Here is a 15,973-nt window from a genome sequence, read left to right as displayed (position 1 = left end):
GAAGGTCCTGGGTTCGATTCCCGTTCGGGACGCTGTGGGTGCTGGCGGCGTGTTTCCTCCTCCGCGTCATCAGTGCCCATACCCGAAGGCGGGGTTGGCGAAAGGGCCTTTCTGTGTGGAGTTTGCATGTTCTCCCCATGTCCCCTAGGGTAGGTACCCTCACAAAAAAACATGCAGTAATCCTGGTCTGTAAACTGCCTCCCCCTGGCCAGCCGGGGCGCCTGATGGAGGGGAAAGGAACTGGTTGGAATAACGTGTTCCTTCCACGCGCTATGTCCAACCAGGGAAACTCCCCCCCGTCAGGTGTAAAGGAGCAACTTGGACACTCAGGCATGAAGGAAGCATGAGTTCAAGTCCGTTGCTCTCCCCATGTCCCCCATATATGGGGACTAGGTTGGCGGAGGGTGTGTAGAGCCCAGGATCACATTAGATAATTGACACAGGGGTGAAAATGGGTTACGAAATCGTGGGATAAAAATTCCGGGGGAAAAAAGAAAAAAAAAGTTTATGTGTTATACATTTGTGATGCATAATTATGAACATATGAGAGTATTATATTATGAAGAATCATGAGTTATATGCATTATAGACCCAACCTTTAAAGTCTTGGCAGTTATAATGTGCTGTTCCACTGAGTTTAAAATGCATAATAAGCCTTGTTATAAGTTATGTATAATTATAAACATTGATGATACTGTAAGTGTCTGATAAGTTTATACAACTGGGGGTGGTTGTATTGTGTCTCTCCGCTCTTCTATTGAGACATTTAGACCGTGTCAAAGTCATGTCTCACCTGATGGTCTGGATTACATGTATCCCCTGAGCAAGCAGGCAGGCTCTATTAACTCAATGGGAAAAAATGACAGCACTTAGGCAGGAAGCCAGATTCAAATTCTGCGTAGATTTAAGTGCGCAGATTTAAGTACAGCCATCGACAGCTCAAGAAAATTGTGACTGTGGGGACTATGAGCGGGGCTGGCTATTCAGAGTGGGGCTAATGGATTTTGGTTTACATATAAGTCAGCCAATTGGGGCCCAGGCGGTGGCGTAACCGTCTGGGCACCCGACTGGTAATCCAGTCGCAGTGTGCCGCGGGTTCGACTCCCGAGCCCAACACGGCCTTTACTGCATGTCTTCCCCCATCTCTCTCCCGTTTCCTGTCAGCCTACTGTCTGTCCCTTCAAAAACCAATAAAAGGCGTAAGCCACAAAAAAATATCTTTAAAAAAAAAAAAAAAAAAAAGTCAGCCAATTGGGTTTGTGTGGAGGGGGAGCTTAAGCCTCCACCAGAGGGGGCTAAAGCCCCCCCCAGCACCGTCTCAGAGTACAGGACTTGAATACATGGACATGGACTCAGTTATTTTACCACTATTGCTGAACATGCACTGCAGAAAATGAGAATTGGGCGAGCGAGGTGAGCGAGCGAGAGAATGACCAGAGATATCAGTGTACATTATCAGTTATTTTAAAATGATGTACTGAGGCACATCATAATGCGTACCCAGTTTATGAACATACACATACATATTTTAGTGTGCTTAATGAAACCATTAAAAGAAGCAACCTTCTCTTAATGACTGCGCATGGATTATAACTTTATAAGTTTACTTATAAAGTTTTTGGTATTAAATTAAATGGTATTACATTTTGGTATTAAAAAATGTCTTTAAAAAGTCATTAAATTGTCACTTGTATAAATGTGCAGATACCCTGGCCTGTATACACTGTATATACTGTTGTTTACTGTTGAGTGAGAAAATAACATATTCGTTGGTGGCAGACAAAGAGTTACCCCGGCCCACACACACACACACAGAGACCCAAAAGAGAAATTACACATTGCCCACGACCCAGACTAGTGAAAATAGCAGGTCTACAAGCCCACAATGTGGTGTGAAGACCCACTGTTTAGGAAACAGGGCTCAAAAGGAAACAGCAAAGCACTTGAACCTGAATCGTTACACGTCTTCCGTCCTCTACATATCTTGTCCTGCTGAGTCCTGACTCAACCTTAACGTCTACATGTCTGACGGTGGTTGAAATAATCTCGGCAGAGAGACACCGCTGCTTTAACTCCAGATGTTCCTGCACCGACGAGGGCTGACAGGGTAGGTTTTACAACAACAACAAGCCCCCGGAGGGTTTGAACCCAAGAGATATACGACTCAATCTGAAATGTGTTTACATCACTACTCTCCAGACGCGCCACTACTCGTTTTGCTTTATCTCGTTCAAAACTAAACACGGTGCTGCGCTCTTGCTGGCAGTTACAGAAAAATAATAATAATAATAATAATAATATGAGGCAAAGAAAAAGAAGGAAATGCTGCATCTCCCACCCAACCACCACCCCCCCCCCCCCCCCCCCCCCCCCCCGCCATTCTCCCCCCTTTAAATACCACCCGACGACGAAGCCTGCATCGATTCAACAGCCCGTGTATACGTCTTCCTCGCAATACCTGGGAAATTATTAAATGGCGTTCCCGTTATCAGCACCGGCCCAGTCCGCCTCAATGTGAAAAGCAACAAACTGCAATGCTATTTGAAGTACACAGAGATTCAACCAGCCAAGCACGACATCATGCCGGAGATGGCACTTTTTTTTCTCGCTCTCTGAGAGTGGAGTGTGAGGGTGTGCGTGTGTGTGTGTGTGTGTGTGTGTGTGTGTGTGGTGTGGGGGGGGGGGGGGCGGGGGGGGTGCACTTTGAGTTGCCTTAAAAATGTTGAGCTTAACCAAAGTCATTTTCAGGCCAGCCAAGCATCAAATGGAACACAGTTTAAGGAGAGAGTCGCGACTGATTTCTTCTGGTACTGTTGGCTCTCTGGAATAAAGGGTTTAGTTGCTGTGCGTGTGTGTGTGCGTGTGCGTGTGCGTGTGCGTGTGCGTGCGTGTGTGTATACTGAAAAACACGCCGTCATTGGCCAGAAGTGGACCTAACAAAGTTATCAGATATCAACGATAGTGCTGTTTAGCTCTGCCACGCTGCGCGTGATAAACCGGCTATGAACCCTTAATAAAACAAAACATGAAATATTATACGGCGACTGAATGAAAATCACTTTCAGAAAATGTCACATTAAGGGATGTGTGGGATTGGGGGCGGGGACGCCTGCTGTTACAAGGTGACAGACTAACTTATTGGCATTTTATGCTCGCTTAAGCACACAGAGAGGAGATGTGATCTGGAGCATTATGAAAAAACTAGAAAGAGTTGTAGAGAAACTGGATGCCGTGGTCACTCACCGATTGAGCTCATGACTGCATTACAATTTACAATTTACAATTTAGGCATTTAGCAGACGCTCTTAATCCAGAGCGACTTACATTAGGCAGGAACAAAAGTATGGGAATACATCACATATATAAAATGCATTTATCAAGAAACATGCGTAAGCTAAGAACGTAACTAGAACACATCTATACAATGACACTATACATATTAACCATACATATATACTATACTATGCTATACATATGTAGGCTACTATGATGTGCTATGACTATATACAATGCAATTATTGTGCTGTCTACATGACATGCTATAAGTCTGTTTCAAATGCTATCTAAGTCTAAAAAGTGCTATCTAAGGGGGTAGGATAAGTGCTATGGGCCATGATGGAGTCTGAAAAGGTGGGTCTTCAGACTACGGCGGAAGATTGGGAGTGATGCCGCAGTTCTGACTGCAACGGGGAGTGCATTCCACAGTTTTGGGGCCAGAAGGGAGAAGAGTTTGGGACGTGTGGAGCGTTGGCCCAAATTAAAACATTAAAACAGATAGACGAGACTCACAGAGCAAAATAAAGCACAATAAAATCCAAGTCCAAATACCGGTATATATGATTTCACTTCAAATCTAAAATAGCATACTGTAGGCTATGTACAGGCTCTGGGAAGCATTGCGCTTGTAGCTATATTCACTGTGCAACATGCTTCCATAGAAGACATGCATGGCTTCTATGGAATCCAAATGACTGAAATCACTAAAATATGGATGTAGTCTGTCAACAGGAACTAGATAAAGATTAGTTAATGCGGTAACTGTCAACAAATGAATCCATGCCATACATCCATACCATTGTATATATCCCAGCTATATGGCAAATTAATTCTGAATTCCCCGCAGACTTAGCTTTAAGCTATTATGCTCTACCAGAAAACGACACATTCCTAATTGATGTTGTGGGGTAATTAAGCCCTAATTGACAAGGTTATCTAATTCCAAATGCATCCCTGTTGTAACGAGTCGATTAACAAACTCCTTGACGAGGCCGTCTTGACGATAAAATGCCACCAATCAGATTTACCCTGTACTGCGGCTGTCTACTCACTCAATTAGACTGTTTTTAGTAAATAGCAAGACGGAAGGACAATACGGTTTGCTATAATTGGGCTGGCGAGGTGTGTTTGAGAAAGGATGGCAACCACAACAATTAGAGCTGACATTTGTTCCATGTTACTGTCTGCCTCTGTGACTTTGACCTTCGTACTAACACTTGCAATGATTGCGTGGAGTGTTGTGAGTAGAGCTGCCTGCAACTATTGATTGTTTTCTTTGCGAATATTCTGTTGATTACTACCAAATCAAAGAATTGGTTCAGTTTTTATATAAAACAACCGATTAACCACTGAAGTGTTACTTAAAGCAGCACTATGTAACTTTTTAACAACTATAGGCTATAGCATATTGTGTCCCACAAAATATTTGCGACCGAAGGTCGCACACATACTATGCAAACGTGCAGTGACGCTGTAACGCCAACGCCATGCAACGCTCTACACGCATGCGCTGCAACAGCGGCTGATTAAATCCTCAGACGGACAGCGCGCCTGCAGCCAGTTATCATAGTTATGTTTACCTTGTAATGTGAAAGAACCGAATGCAGGCGATGTGCAGGCGTTCTATTATTTTTATAACATTGTGGCAAAGTAGAAATGTCCGTATCCCCATCCTCCTGCTGCTTAACGACCACAAATACAGTGTCTGTGACTCTGTGTAGCTTAGCATCTTTGTAGCTTTTGCAGCTGAACATTGTGGCAGAGTAGAAATGTCCGTATCACCCCCAACCCCCCCCCCCGAACCCCCTTACATGTCCAGGTGCTCCTTTGAGAACTAGCCCAAAATATTAATGTGCACCCCTGCTTATATGAGATAATGAAGTGACATTATTCCGGTACAGTGTGTAAGCCCTTCGGTCGCCCGTCGCCTTAAGGCGGCTTACTGGTAATTATTCTTCCATAAATGTATAGACTTTTAAACATAATCTAATGTTTTATGGTCATGGTTCACCAGGAGTCTGGAAGGCTTGGTTCCAGGCTGAAAATAATTTATATAAATATATTTGGAAATCTCTATGGGAAAAACTAATGTAGTTTCCTTTCTTGGCACCACAAAATGGCTGCCACTGCTATGCCCCGTAGGCTGATTTTGTAGTTTGATTTCCGGTTCAGGTTAAAAGCCACTGTATGTCAGACTAGTAAGCAACTCAGCTGCAGCTAATACTTCGTATTGAGTGTTAGATCTTGGTGTGCAAATCTGTGTAGTGTTTCTTAGGTCACAGTGTACCTACTATATCGTTGCTGTCGGGCATAAACCTCTTACCTCCATATTTTTTCTTTTGTACGTAAATCTTGATCACACTAACGTCAGACCAAAGCATCAAAAGCAGCAGGTCAACAAGCTCGAAACACGTCACGAATCCAGCTCGTCGATCTGCTACTTTTGATGCATTTGAATCCTGAAAAGTGACCGTTTGGGACATACTATATGTTAATGAGGTTTCCAAACGACAGAGAAGATATGGTCATTCTTATGCAGCCTGTTTTTACCCTGCTGTAGTTTTTAACCTAAACCGAAAAAAGATAAAAACACAAAATCAACTTTTCGCCACGTTTAAACTTGAATCGCACTGAATCCCTATCCTGCTCTTCACTTTCCTTCACTCAATTCTATTCGCAATCGTTCCCAAGGGACACGGTGACCGACTGGCCCGACAGATTGACTCTTTAAAATCCAACAGCAGATAATAACATGAATGGAAAGCCAATTCACTCTCTCCAAAACCAATTAACAGGAATTATGTTTAATGTGCCGGAAGAAACCACCTAGTTTGCTAAACGTGTGATTATATGAGAACTATTTCACGATGCATAGAGGGAATAATAACGCTGATAAAGGCTTAGTGCTGAGACCCATACGTTGTTCTATAGCCTATGCTTTACTGTACCCACGGCAACTTAAATTAATTACTTAATAAAATTGCCTGAAGGACATTTCCATAAGTGCTGCTGGTGTTGGAACTTTTCTAGACTACTGATTCTCAACGAGGGAGATGCAAATGCAATGCAAATTAAGCTAATCATCTGGGGACCCCCCAAAAACTATTTGGGGAAGTTTCTGAACCACAGGTTGAGAAACACTGTGTCTAGACCACGTACCCGGTATGAAACTATTGAAATAAGTTGGGGTTTTGTTTGCATTCATTTGTAATTCAAGACAGAGAAAACCTACCAGTCACAGAGCAGAGGAGAGCTGATAAAGATTATCAACCGCTCTTATATCATACAGTACTTATATCATGGTCAGATAAAGCCACACAAGCACAGATTGTTAAGTTAGCCGCATGACAATCTGTTTTCGTAACGCCAGTAGCTAAAGCAAAGTCAGCATACGTTAGCCTCCTTATCATTTCTTGTGTGAGCTGCCTTAAAGCCGCACTATGTAACTTTCCTCTTCTGCCCAATGTTTGAACCCGGTTTCTTGCAAAAGTGCCGACAACCGTTTTACCAATGAGCAAATAAGAGGCTGCCTGCTTTCTTAGGGAATAAATTGAATCTTGACCATCAGGTCAACATTATTGTCTAGGTGAGACCTGACCTTTGACACAATCTAAATGTCTCAATAGAAGAGCAGAGAGACAAAATACAATCACCCCACCTCTTCCTTTTTTCCTCTTTAATCTAAATAACTCTATTGTGAGCTGGTAGATCTGCTATTTTTTACTTTGTTTTTTTGTGGATTTTTTATGGAGGGATAGAAAGTAGGCTGACAGGAAATGGGGAGAAAGATGGGGGGTGACATGCAGTAAAGGCCGTCAGGATCGGGAGTCGAAACCGCGGCACACTGCCAGACTGGATTACCAGCCAAGGTGCCTGGACCGCTGAGCCACGGCCCAGGCCAGATCTGCTAAATAAATAGCCAAAGTACAACATAATAGTTCAAGTGGTTCATATGATTGTGACGCTATAACAACTACTTTTGCTTGGGACCCCCCTAGGCCTAGAACCCCCTCAATGACCCCAGTTTTAGAACCACTGCTCTAGCTTAACAATAATGTGCACAGACAGACAAGACAGACAGATCATCAGACCATAGCTATGAATCATGAAAAAAGAGACATCCATGCTAACTGCAGTAATGCTAGAAAGTGGATACAAGCCAGTGAGTACTAAGCTACTGCCAAACTGCCAAAGTTACCCGTCACCAACCTTCCTTCTCCTAGCGCGGTTCGCCCTGAATGGCAGGACATGTGTGAGCTGTGTCACGGGACATGCTCCCCCAGACAGGCAGACAGACCCCCAGTGGAACCCACAGCAACAATGACAATGACAACACAGTCACTACTACCACTCTGACGCTGTGAAGTTTCAATTACTGCTCCACGAGCTGGCTTTAGCTACCTGCCGCCAGTCAGCCTGACAGGACAGGCAAGGGAGGGAGTGACTGCTGGTGAATTGGACACCGGGGAGAGGGGGGGGGGGAGAGAGAGAGAGAGAGAGAGAGAGAGAGAGAGAGAGAGAGAGAGAGAGAGAGAGAGAGAGAGAGAGAGAGAGAGAAAGAGAGAGAGAATTGGATATTGAGAATAAGAGATTGACATGACAGAGAGAGATGAAGCTACTGTAAGATTTAACCATTTGAACCCAGGCATGCCTAACTGATTTTGAGTGGGGGAGCACAGATACAAATCTACCCACACGCGCCTGTAACGGACCCACAGGGATGTTTCCATGGCCAATACTGTATGTGTTTTCTTTGAGGCGTTTAATTTGAAGGGTTTCCTGCCCACAAGTCAGTCTCAGTGCTTTTATTTGAAGGGTTTCATGGCCACAGGGACATATCAGTTGCAATTAAATGATCAAGTTCACCTGTGACTGAAGACAACGCCCAGGATGAGGCTTCAGATAGCACACAATACACATGTCACTTTATTAGCTCCTGGCTGGAAGGGGAACAAGGTTAATCCTTTTATTATTTGTCATCTTGTATTTTCACTGCTTATGGTTACTCGAATTTGATGGTCCGCTACACACCGCATTTAACATTTTATTGTATACGTTTATAATATCCATACCTACAGTTGAACCATTGCTTCACAAAGGTTAGGTATAATAGGTATAGGTATAATAAATCATGTTCCATATCACAGATGCAAAAGTACACTACTGTTTGTGTTGGTAAAGTAAGACATAATCATAGACATCTTTGTCCAGAGGGGCATGGATGGAAATCTAGAAATAAATAGGGCCACATATGAATTATGCATTGGCCATAGTCTCTACACTACTGTAAGTTTGTGGTGCTAAAATGAGTATAAGTAAATATGTAACATTCACACATGGTTCGCCGGCATTGATACTGTACATTCAAGTCATGAATTTAAAACAAATTGAGAAATCATAGAAAAACCTCCACATTCTAACTTTGTGTTGTTTTGTTGGTAAATTAATTAATGCAATACTACAGTGTCACACAAAGGCATCAACAGTGGGAGATCTGCAAGCTCGAAACACAAGAGATCCAGACAGAAAGTTATATACATTTATTAATCACTAAGGCCAATTCTTTAATGTTAATGATTAGCTAAAACGATAAACTATAGTGCTTTCTTGTTGTGTTTTATATGTAAATGAGACCTGCTCATACTACAGCAGCACACAAAAGCATCAAAAGTAGCAGTTTTGAGCATGTCGATCTGCAACTTTTGCTACTTTTGAATGTGAATCCTCAAAACTTTTTGAACATACCGTATATGAGGTTTCCACCCGACAGAGTCGTAATCCTCAATGCGGCCATAATGTGCATTGTACTCCATGTCACAGTATAAGGGAAACAGCTAAATGCCTAGGTTGTGAATTCTAATTGTAATTCCACAGCAGTTTGCTTGTTGTTTGCATCGGTAACATTCTGTACCGTTTGTCCATTTGCTGAAACAAAAGCCCAGCAGGATTAGTGCTGCTGGGGGAACCAATATCATTTTCACTGCGGATCAAACACAACTTCCCAAAGTCCCTTGTCAATTTCGTTAGCACCAACATCAGTCAGTAATTACGAATAATTGTTGCCACTTTAGAGCGCCGGTCGGCAAATAACGTTTGGGCCTTGAGCCAATTTCACTTTCTTTCCAAGCCATTAGCTGGTGTGGCCAAAACATACAGTAGTAAATGGCTAATTAAATGAATTGATTGATAACACATCTTGCTGATTTAGGCAAGACAAGTTTTGTATATGGCAGGTTTTTTGTTTTATACTTTGTTGATCGGAGTCCACCAGACCTCTTACGAGGTCTTATGCAAAGGTTAAAATCTAATTTAGATAGCATGTTATGTAGACAGATGCCAGGTTAAATTGTTGACCTAGCATCCCACAGTGTGTATAGTTTCAATGCACATATTATTTTTTATTATTAACACTGTTTAGACTGATGATAGCGTATTGGTTCATCTATGATCCTAGATAACTATCTCTATGCATTAACTTGTTACTGTTTACCTTGCTTACTGTAAATCTGCTAAATGCCAAAATTGTAACTTGAAATGTCCATTTCTCCAAATCTACTATACTTGTGCGGGGACATTTGGCCCTCACAAGTATAGTAATACAAGTACATACTGTACATTCTCAGCAACACTAAAAATAACTTGTATGGAGGAATCATGTGCAGGGCCCCCATAATGTGCGTGACCCCTCACCTCGGGTGTGGCTTTCAGTAGTAATTGGCGCGACTAATGCTTGGCGGTAGCCGTTGGCCATTATAAGGTGAGCGGCGCACGGTGGAAGCATTAGCGTCTCACAACAGCGGCTCCCCCTATTGAGTTTGATGTACGGGAGGGGGGGGGGGGGGGGGGGGGGTTCCTTCCGCCCCGCCGTGACCTGCATCTCGATGAGCTAGACGAATCAATACCGCGGCGGATAAGGAGGAACACAACGAGCGCGCTGCTGTTTAGCGGGGGTGACGCTAACCACCGGGGGAAGAAGCAGAGCACAACGGCGGTCAACCTTCGACAATTCATGGTTCTTTCTACACAGGAAGCCGACAGCCACTGTCGCTGTTGGCAGATTCTGGCGAGAGCAATATACAGTAAGCAACCAGGATCTATGAAAAGAAGAAGCGACTGTATGACAATGACGAACACTTTAAACCTAATACACTGGCTATTTGAAACTAGCCAATCTACAGTTGGGTGCCACCGATATTGTCCCTTATCATTTGACCCATTTAGGCCCGACCTCAATTTTTTTTAAATCCTTCTAAATCCTCCAGTTTTCTGAAATAAATATTTTCACGATTTTTCAAAAATAGCAGACCTACAAGCTCGTAGCGCGCCACTCGGTGGCGCGCTATGAGCTTGTAGATCTGCTATTTTTCAATAGCTAAATTATAACATAATGTTTAAAACACCAAAAGGGGTTCCCGCCCAAAATGGGTTAACTGTCCTTTTGCGCAGATCACGCAAAACTCAGCAAAAAGAAAAGGACAATATCGATGGCCTCCAACTGTACATTTTGGGGGTCCGAACCATTGGTTTCATCGACATTAGTAATAGAAAAACAAATAAGAAACTACACTTTAGGGTTTTTTTTTTGAAAAGCAACGCATAACTTCTACCTTTGGACATCATGGCAAGGTAACCTGACGACGTGATGAAGATCCTGTAAGATCGAAACGTTGTCACATTAATAAAGTTCAATAATTTGCGGGCTCTACCTTCCTTCACATGATGGCAAGGTAACCACACAACCCAGACCTCTACCAAGGTGTTCTAGGCCTTTAAATTAGGTGAAATGGAATCCAATTTAATTGAATTCACACCGCCTCTCCAGCTCTCTCTTAACCCTTCAGTCACTTAGAGAATTCCACGAGGTCATCGTTATGGTCAAGGACAAACTGAACCACATCTTGTGAATTAAGAACAAACTCTTAATGTCTTTGGACAAGATGGGACTGGGATGCAACAAATAATGAAGCTAATCAATGTAATTGATTGTATTTACACACACACACACACACACACACACACCACACACACACACACACCACACACACACACACACACACACACACACACACACACACACACCCCCCCCCCCCCCCCCCCCCCCACATACCCCCCCACCCCCACATACCCCCCCACCCAACGGGTACAAATCGCCATTTAAACCCTATATACTTAGCTGAACGGAGTCCCACAGGGCTCTATACTAGGCACTATAGAATTTCTCTCTACACCAAATTGCCAATCTACGAACTCGCAAACTTAACGCTTGCAGATTGGCAATTTACACTGAATGTTCACCCAAGAACAGGGATGATCGGTGCGGTTATAACTGCCGTCTTATTGAATTATTTGATTAAATGTTAACATATTTACCAGCTTTGTCACACCAGTTGCTACATAAACACTGTTCACATGGGAAGAAACCGCCGTTTTGGACAGACAGTGGAAAACACCGCAAAAGAACAACAAGTGCTTCAAAGGATCTAGCGAGCATACAGGGTCCATTTAATCCTGTGCTGCTGATCGATGGCACAAGGGCATAAAATATGACGTATATTATGATCTGACGTAATGCCAGGAGACGCTAGAAGTTTGAGGACTTGGGGACAAATCACCGGTGAAAGCTCCATCAGCGTTTAGATTGTGTGCTTAGTTCAGCACAGCCGAGGACGTCTGCCAGCCAGGGAGCTCATTCTACAACTACTTATCGACTTCTAGGCCAACCATCCAAACCCCATTTAAATTTCCAATTACACACACTTATGTGTTTTAGAACAATGCAAACGTCATTTGTTCGGTGTGGAAAGAAACCCCCGCGTGGTCCATCTCCATCTTTGGGAGGCACTGTGTGCAAATGAGCCGCGAAAAATCTCATTACTGCATGGTCTACGTGTTCAAATATTACTGTCTCAAAGTCTATCGGAGCAAGTCACTCAAACTGCTCCGTGATGTCAATGCTAAAGGGGTTGAAGAAAAGGGGGGAAGCAGCGTCCCGCCAATGGAAGACAAAGGAACCATGAACAGACACACAGCAAATTCTATTTTAGTTTTAAACACTTTGACTACCAAACACGACTATTCCGACCTAATTGAAAAATACCCCTTTCCCTGTCGAACACGGCATTCCCAAGTGATGTTTTATTTGTTTTTAGAGACGATTTTGATAACTTTTAAGACATACAAGGTTTTCCGCTGACATTGTGTGATACGTCACACGTTTGGATCACGTGACGGGAAAACGCTCACTTGCTTCTCAGGGCTTCTGGGTAATGGAGTCACAATGCAATCCTATGCAGAATCATGGCAGCCTCCGGGTCACTCTGCTTTGGCAGCGGTGGCCGAACGGATTGCGGAGCGGTCTTGATACCGGAAGGTCGCCAGTTCGAATCAGCGGTCCGACGCGTTAAAATGACCACCGCTGAAGTGCCCTTGAACAAGGCATTGAACCACTACGATGAAATGTTCTATGAGCAGGGCCTGGCTGGAAACAAGTTCTTGAGCTTAGCCCAGATACCCTGGGTAAATATAGTAATCATTTCATTTCATTTCTCTTCGTTGTTTTGGATGGTGGTTGTGGAATATGTCTTGACATTATGACAAATGTTTTAGTGTTAGTCTCGTTTTATTTGACTACATATCATAAGATTTTAATCAACACAATCTACAGTTGATTAAGTGGACTAAAATGTATGCACGCCGTGATTTATACTTAGCTGTATGCCGAAAATAGCATGACCGGCCAAGGAGATGTAGATCTGCTATTTTTGAATAGGCAAGGCTAAGATCTAAAATAACACAGATGCTTTCGCAGTTTTAATAAACAATACTTTTCATTGAGTTAAATATTTATGAAATATTTATATCACAACAAAAGAGACGTAACCACTTTCAAGTTTCAACCTGGTCTCCCTACGTAAAACGTAAAAAATAATAATCACACCCTATCTATAAATAGCTCTCTACTGTACTACTACTTCGAGATACAACGTGGGGGGTCCCCGGGGGGTCCCCGGCCCAGACCCACAGTTAAGTGCCCAGGTTCCGGCGAGCCGCCCCGTGTCCGAAACGGTCTAGAAATGTTACCGTGTGGGGGTCCTCGTAACATCCAGACGCACCCAGGGCTCATATTGTAGTGTACTCTGTGCCACTTTACTCTGTGCTGTACTCTACAGGCCACTTTAGGTGTGACAGACACAGGGACACACATAGCTGCGTAATGGAGCGGAGGCACCGCTCAAAAATGTACAAGCTCACAACGCCGTATTGTATCATGACACTGTGGTGTGGACTGCAGCACTGCACTGGAGCAAAACATGACAATGGTTTGGCTGAGGGACCGTCTCTTAAAGGGAAAAGCCCATACCATGTTTGGAGTTGAAAAGACTTCAAATAAATATCCAAAAGGGGAACGCATAAAAGGCATTCAGACATACTTGACAATTACACGAGTGTAGAGGACACGCTCAGAGTCTCCACTGATGATAACCTCTCCAGTTTCTATTAAAGCTACACCACTCCAGGGGGGGCGCACGCACACATGCACGCACGCACGCACGCACACGCAGTCGGGCAGAAACCTCTAATTCTAATTATATTCTAATATTTTAGAATATGGAGCATTAACGAGAGAGACACAGTAATCCAAGTGCATCTGTGGTGTTGTTGTTCAATGCGATACAGAAAAGGGCTTGTTCAGTCAGTGTTGATTTTGACAGCAAATTTAGATTTTAGTTTTAGTCACATTTTAGTCATCTGGAAAGTTTTAGTGTTAGTCTAGTTTTAGTTGACTAAATATCATTTGATTTTAGTCGACTAAATCTAGAGTTGATTTAGTATTAGTCGACACTGCTTTCAGCTGGGTGTAGGAAAGCCGCGCTGTGATTGGCCAGTAGTTGCAGACCCCACAACTCTGGGTTGAAGAGGCAGAGGGAAAGACAGTGACGTATCACGGTGACAAAGCACAGGCATGAACGGCACTTCCGCATGCGTCACAGTGCATGACTTGGCCACCTAAACTGGCAACCCGTATGGGCACAAATATGTGGCTGTGGAATTTTGCCAAATGAACTAATAGATGTTGAGGTGTAAACGTAAGCTTGTTTTCTTGTTTTTTTTAATCAATGCATGTGCGTGCATGCGTGCGTGCGTGCTCCTGAAAAATGTCTGGGTGGATGGCGTGCAATGACCGATATAACACTGTTCAGGATTTAGAAGGCGTTTTTAAGAATCGGCCTCAGGCCTAAACTGAGAACAGAAAAAACAGAAAAAACAAAAAGAGCTTTCTTTACACACACACACACTGATCAAAAACACAACATCACATCTCTCTCTCTCTCTCTGATGGGCGTTCCAAGCGAAGGGGTCGCTGATACACTCGTCCCGCGGCAGGCGACATGGCATATCATGTCCACCCCTCCCTCCCTCCCTCCCCCTCCTCCCCTCTCTCTCCAAAAATGATTCATTTTTCTATTACGGGCCGATGAGCGTGTGTGAAATGAGGTATATAATCAATAGCATAGGTTTGTAAACAGCAGCCGCACTCCAGGGAAAATGTGTTTTCTTTGTGAAAATGAGACGCCGCCTGATGCTTTTTAGTGTGTGTGTGTGTGTGTGTGTGTGTGTGTGTGTGTGTGCACGCGCACACACACACACACACGCGCGCCGTGTGGTGACGAATGCTCGCCCAACAATGTATACAAGGGCAATTTATGGGGAACAAAGTCCCAGGCGCCTCTCATACGAAGCTGGGTATATCACGAAGCTGGGTATATCACGAAGCTGGGTATATCACGAAGCTGGGTATATCATGAAGCTGGGTATATCATGAAGCTGGGTATATCATGAAGCTGGGTATATCATGAAGCTGGGTATATCATGAAGCTGGGTATATCATGAAGCTGGGTATATCATGAGAAGCTGGGTATATCATGAAGCTGGGTATATCATGAAGCTGGGTATATCATGAAGCTGGGTATATCATGAGAAGCTGGGTATATCATGAAGCTGGGTATATCATGAAGCTGGGTATATCATGAAGCTGGGTATATCATGTCGTATTTTATACTTTATAAAAAGCAGATCCGCAAGCTCGCGCCACGTCACTTCGTGCCAGGTTATGAGCGTGTAGATCTATCTTTGAAGAATATGCGAAAAGATAGATCTCCCCCCCACACACACACACACACACACACACACACACACACCCCAGGAATCGGCACAAACATGGGGATGAATTCATTCTACTCGTATGCCACCAAAATGTGGAATGTCACAGTCACGATGGATTACTGCCCAGAGCTGTGTTCAGCCACACACCCCTGACATTTGTCACTGTGACCTGCCGATAATAGCAGAGCGTGCTTGTGTGTGTGTGTGTGTGTGTGTGTTACATTCACGAAACCATGGCATATGTCTTCATGATACAATAAGCATGTCACTCAGTCGGTACTCTATAGTTATACATGTGGCGGCTACCCGTCTGTGGGTACACATACGTGCACAGACACGACACCACACACACACACAGGGCGCAAAAAACGGAAATGGAAATTCCGCTGGCTTACGCTGTCTATGGGGACGCAGATTTTAGAGTCATAATATCTTTTTATTGTCATTCCATACAGAACGAAATTTGATTACCCAGGTCCTGGTCAGGCATAAAAGAAGATAAAATACAGTTCGTGTTAAAACACTAAATATA

At 43.6% G+C, this 15,973-nt stretch overlaps 1 protein-coding gene across 9 annotated transcripts in view; it reads right to left on the bottom strand.

The window, feature by feature from the left end:
* Positions 1–15,973, bottom strand: part of chchd3a (coiled-coil-helix-coiled-coil-helix domain containing 3a) — a 137,394-nt gene that overhangs the window by 77,678 nt on the left and 43,743 nt on the right. The window lies entirely within an intron of this gene.

The sequence above is a fragment of the Electrona antarctica genome, assembly GCF_951216825.1.
Source record: "Electrona antarctica genome assembly, chromosome: 23".
NCBI classification, from domain to species: Eukaryota; Metazoa; Chordata; class Actinopteri; order Myctophiformes; family Myctophidae; genus Electrona; species Electrona antarctica.
This window is presented reverse-complemented; position numbering and strand designations above follow the sequence as displayed.